Here is a 5,000-nt window from a genome sequence, read left to right as displayed (position 1 = left end):
CTACAGGGATCCGACGGAACTACGCCAACCATGCCGGCAAAACGGTATCGCCATCTATGAAAATACGGCGAAACCACATGCAATACCTCCATCTATGCGAATCTGACAACACTACGTCCGCCATGTCGAGCGCACCACAAAACACAGCGCCATCTGTAGGTCTCCCGCGGCATGACGTCCTGCAACGACGATACCGCCATCTATGAGACGCCAAGCCGACCAAGACATCGATGGGCCCACAGTGCCCATCTTTCGACCCCACCCACAAAGCCTGCGTCCTCTGTCGACCACAGCACCCCAACGCCAGCGCCTCTGCCGCACGAAATCGTGGACCGGCAATCACTCCACCTGCGCCCCACTCCAACCGCCCAACTCGCAACTCCAGCGGATGAACGGCGGACTTTTCCCGCAGTCGCAATGTGCAATCCACCCCTATAACATGCGTTTCATGAAGAGTTATCTCCAATATGCGACATTCCCGCTGTCCCTATACATGAGCTGCGGGCTGTACCAGTTACGAGCTAGAGACGCGACCGCGTTGCTCTCTGTACGAATGCCGATGCTGAGCGGTCAGCTAGGAGGCGCTCCATCCATGTCGGTACCGGTGAGCGTTGCACTCGCAGTCGCAAGAACGTACGGCAAGTATATTACCTGGAAGAGTCAATGACAGTCCACGCCCCCCTGCGTGGGAAGAGTCTTTCTAGGCCATGACCCACCGGAAGGGCGCAGCGTCCCCCACCCCAGACATGTGACGTCACACCATCGGTATTGACGACTAGACTGATTCCTTATAATCATTTGCCATACACCGGTGGAAGCTGCCGAGACGAGTAACTACATAGCGGGCTCGCCGTGTCACTAATGTACAGAGATACAACAGTTTCGACTGGAACCGGATTAAACGTATACACGGCGCTGATTAGTAATAGATAGAGCCATCAGAATACAGATAATGTATACAACTGTCCGTATACATGCTGAAAGACTCTGCTCACAATCACAACCACACGTCAGCCACACACCCTTATCACGCACTACTCTCTGCCTGTAACACGCACACAGACAATATGTAAGCACCAGCATGGAACAACACCCAGTGCATCCTCTCCGCCACATTAGACAATCCACACTGTCATAACCAGACTGGGAGGTCCACTCAGAAAACAGAATATCCCACCCACCCGACAACCACCATTGCTCAGCCAAGCCACCAACACCCACACATGTCCTACACAGGGGTGCACCCAACATCACAATACTGCCTCCTCTCACAGCACACAAACAATGGCAGGAATGAAAGACACAGGTCTGCCACAAGCATGGAATGAGAGCGCCGCCTGTCATGAGCCAAAGGTGCATCCTGACGTGGCAAATCAGATGATGCCGCAGGCATCCACTTACTATAATCACAATCAACAAACCGGCCGCCCCGCCCCGCCCCCCATTAAACCTTTCCTTACAACAATGTGTACCTTAACCTAACCTATATCGTACCGTAACCTAACCTATATCGTACCGTAACCTAACCTATGTCGTACCGTAACCTAACCTATGTCGTACCGTAACCTAACCTATGTCGTACCGTAACCTAACCTATGTCGTACCGTAACCTAACCTATGTCGTACCGTAACCTAACCTATGTCGTACCGTAACCTAACCTATGTCGTACCGTAACCTAACCTATGTCGTACCGTAACCTAACCTATGTCGTACCGTAACCTAACCTATGTCGTACCTTAACCTAACCTATGTCGTACCTTAACCTAACCTATGTCGTACCTTAACCTAACCTATGTCGTACCTTAACCTAACCTATGTCGTACCTTAACCTAACCTGTATTGCGCCTTAACCTAACCTGTATTGCGCCTTAACCTAACCTGTATTGCGCCTTAACGTAACCTGTATTGCGCCTTAACGTAACCTGTATTGCGCCTTAACGTAACCTGTATTGCGCCTTAACGTAACCTGTATTGCGCCTTAACGTAACCTGTATTGCGCCTTAACGTAACCTGTATTGCGCCTTAACGTAACCTGTATTGCGCCTTAACGTAACCTGTATTGCGCCTTAACGTAACCTGTATTGCGCCTTAACGTAACCTGTATTGCGCCTTAACGTAACCTGTATTGCGCCTTAACGTAACCTGTATTGCGCCTTAACGTAACCTGTATTGCGCCTTAACGTAACCTGTATTGCGCCTTAACGTAACCTGTATTGCGCCTTAACGTAACCTGTATTGCGCCTTAACGTAACCTGTATTGCGCCTTAACGTAACCTGTATTGCGCCTTAACGTAACCTGTATTGCGCCTTAACGTAACCTGTATTGCGCCTTAACGTAACCTGCATTGCGCCTTAACGTAACCTGCATTGCGCCTTAACGTAACCTGTATTGCGCCTTAACGTAACCTGTATTGCGCCTTAACGTAACCTGTATTGCGCCTTAACGTAACCTGTATTGCGCCTTAACGTAACCTGTATTGCGCCTTAACGTAACCTGTATTGCGCCTTAACGTAACCTGTATTGCGCCTTAACGTAACCGATATTGCGCCTTAACGTAACCTATATTGCGCCGTAACGTAACCTATATTGCGCCGTAACGTAACCCACATTGCCCCTTAACGTAACCCACATTGCCCCTTAACGTAACCCACATTGCCCCTTAACGTAACCCAACACACGTTGGGCCTTAACCCAACACACGTTGGGCCTTAACCCAACACACGTTGGGCCTTAACCCAACACACGTTGGGCCTTAACCCAACACACGTTGGGCCTTAACCCAACACACGTTGGGCCTTAACCCAACACACGTTGGGCCTTAACCCAACACACGTTGGGCCTTAACCCAACACACGTTGGGCCTTAACCCAACACACGTTGGGCCTTAACCCAACACACGTTGGGCCTTAACCCAACACACGTTGGGCCTTAACCCAACACACGTTGGGCCTTAACCCAACACACGTTGGGCCTTAACCCAACACACGTTGGGCCTTAACCCAACACACGTTGGGCCTTAACCTGCTCTGTAATTGTCATACGACGCGTTAAATTAGTGTAGTGTTGCCTAACTGCAACCCCCGCAATATAGTTTGCTACTCGCACTGCCCGGTCCCCAGTGTATCGCTTCATGTTAAACACCTTGCAGCTATACACTGTAATGTGGATGGCAGCAGGACGTACATGCTCAATGCCCTTTGCAGTTGTTCATTGGCATTTGCAGTTGTTCATTGGCATTCGCATGTGCGAAGCACTTAGCCTACGCTGTGGTACGGCCTGTGTCAACTGTCCGCTGATGTTGTACGTCCAAATCACACACTGTACTGCACATTGGTCCTCATGTACTGAATGATACATCGTGGTACATGTGACCGTACAACGACTGCGCCAACAACGGCGAACCATGCGGTCCAAATGTTGTGCACTCAGCTACGTGTCGTCTCCCTATAAGAGCTGGATTGCAGTGTGGTATGCCCTGGATGGCGATCAGCATGAGCCGTCTGTTGATGTAGTGGCGCGTGTTGTCAGACGTAGTCGTCTCTTCTCACACACCGTGATAGCATGGTGCACTGCGTTCCACATCTGCGACATGCGACAGAGGCCGGTTGACAGTCGTTCGCGCAATGGACATCGCATACGTACGGGGGCCACCTTCCACGTGTTCGCGAAGCGTGCACATGTTGTTGCGTGTATGTGGGCAGACATAGTGTGTCGTGACACCTGACACAGGCATGCAACAATCGTTGAATTTGCAAATGGCGATGGACGCCTACGTTTGCTGGTGACGTTATGCAAATGAACAACTGGTAAACCGTTGTGGTGCGGTTGTTCTCGCTAGAGGTGAATCAGTGATGGCGACGATCGGTTGAGCTACCAACCGGTTGTTCCAGCGATACCCACCATGCCCACGAACGTGAATGGCATCTGGGTGTGAAGCGATACGCGGCGGTGGCTGGGTGGGACCGTCCCCGGCCGGTGAGGGGGGGCCTCCCGGCGTGCTGGCCGCGCGGTGCGTGGGCGCACGCGCTACAGCCGGCTGGTGGGGGCGGCCAGTGGCAGGCGCGCCGGCCGACGGAGGCGGCAGGCGGCGCAGCTGCGCGCCGGCGCACCCTGCACGCGGCGCCGTGCGGCCAAAGTAGGTCCTCGCGGGCCCGGTGCGAAGCGCGGTGGACATCTGCAGTGTGCTGGTCCGATTGAGGACTGTGTGCGCTGAGGATGCGCCGCCGCCCGGCGCTCGGCGCCGCGACGCCGTCTGCTGCTCGGTCGCCTCTGCGGTTCTCGCAGGTGGTTTGTATCGCAGCTGTGCGGACGTGTTGGCGCGTGCGCTGTGCTGGGAGAGTTCGCTTCGGCACCCAAGTGGGGCTTTTGTCCTTCTGTGGCGCTGGCGTTGGAGCTGCCGGTCACCGTAGGTGGCGCGTGTTGTCTCCCGCCGGCAATGCCACGACAGCACGCTCCCGGGCCTCTGTCGGCAGCGGCAAGCTCAGTTGGGAGCACGGGTGGTCGCACCTAAAGCGTCTACTCGCCAAACTCCGGGCGATTGCGCCTCTCTCGAACCCGACCAAGTACTTAGGACGGCGCTGCGCGCCGCCGGGACCTGAGAGGGTTTCGAGGTGTATTGTGCAGGGGAGCTCAGCCTCCTCCTGTTTGCAGAATAATTGAGCGGACGCTTGCGTGTTCGCGCGGGCCCCCGGGACACACTCCCGGGCGGCCGGCTGCTCAGCTCTAGTTGACGCAGCTCCCTGGTTGATCCTGCCAGTAGTCATATGCTTGTCTCAAAGATTAAGCCATGCATGTCTCAGTACAAGCCGCATTAAGGTGAAACCGCGAATGGCTCATTAAATCAGTTATGGTTCCTTAGATCGTACCCACGTTACTTGGATAACTGTGGTAATTCTAGAGCTAATACATGCAAACAGAGTCCCGACCAGAGATGGAAGGGACGCTTTTATTAGATCAAAACCAATCGGTCGGCTCGTCCGGTCCGTTTGCCTTGGTGAC

At 53.7% G+C, this 5,000-nt stretch overlaps 1 non-coding gene across 1 annotated transcript in view; it reads left to right on the top strand.

Annotated features, from left to right (window-relative positions):
• The first annotated feature begins 4,738 nt into the window (after positions 1–4,738).
• The window catches only part of LOC124573918, a 1,910-nt gene continuing 1,648 nt past the window's right edge, over positions 4,739–5,000 (top strand). Inside the window, exon 1 of the ribosomal RNA XR_006972238.1 lies at positions 4,739–5,000. This exon is cut by the window's right edge and continues 1,648 nt beyond it. This is a non-coding gene — a ribosomal RNA (small subunit ribosomal RNA).

This window comes from Schistocerca americana, unplaced genomic scaffold (assembly GCF_021461395.2).
Source record: "Schistocerca americana isolate TAMUIC-IGC-003095 unplaced genomic scaffold, iqSchAmer2.1 HiC_scaffold_198, whole genome shotgun sequence".
Classification (NCBI taxonomy): domain Eukaryota; kingdom Metazoa; phylum Arthropoda; class Insecta; order Orthoptera; family Acrididae; genus Schistocerca; species Schistocerca americana.
The sequence above is the reverse complement of the archived record's forward strand: the minus strand, read 5'-3'. Positions and strand labels throughout refer to the sequence as shown.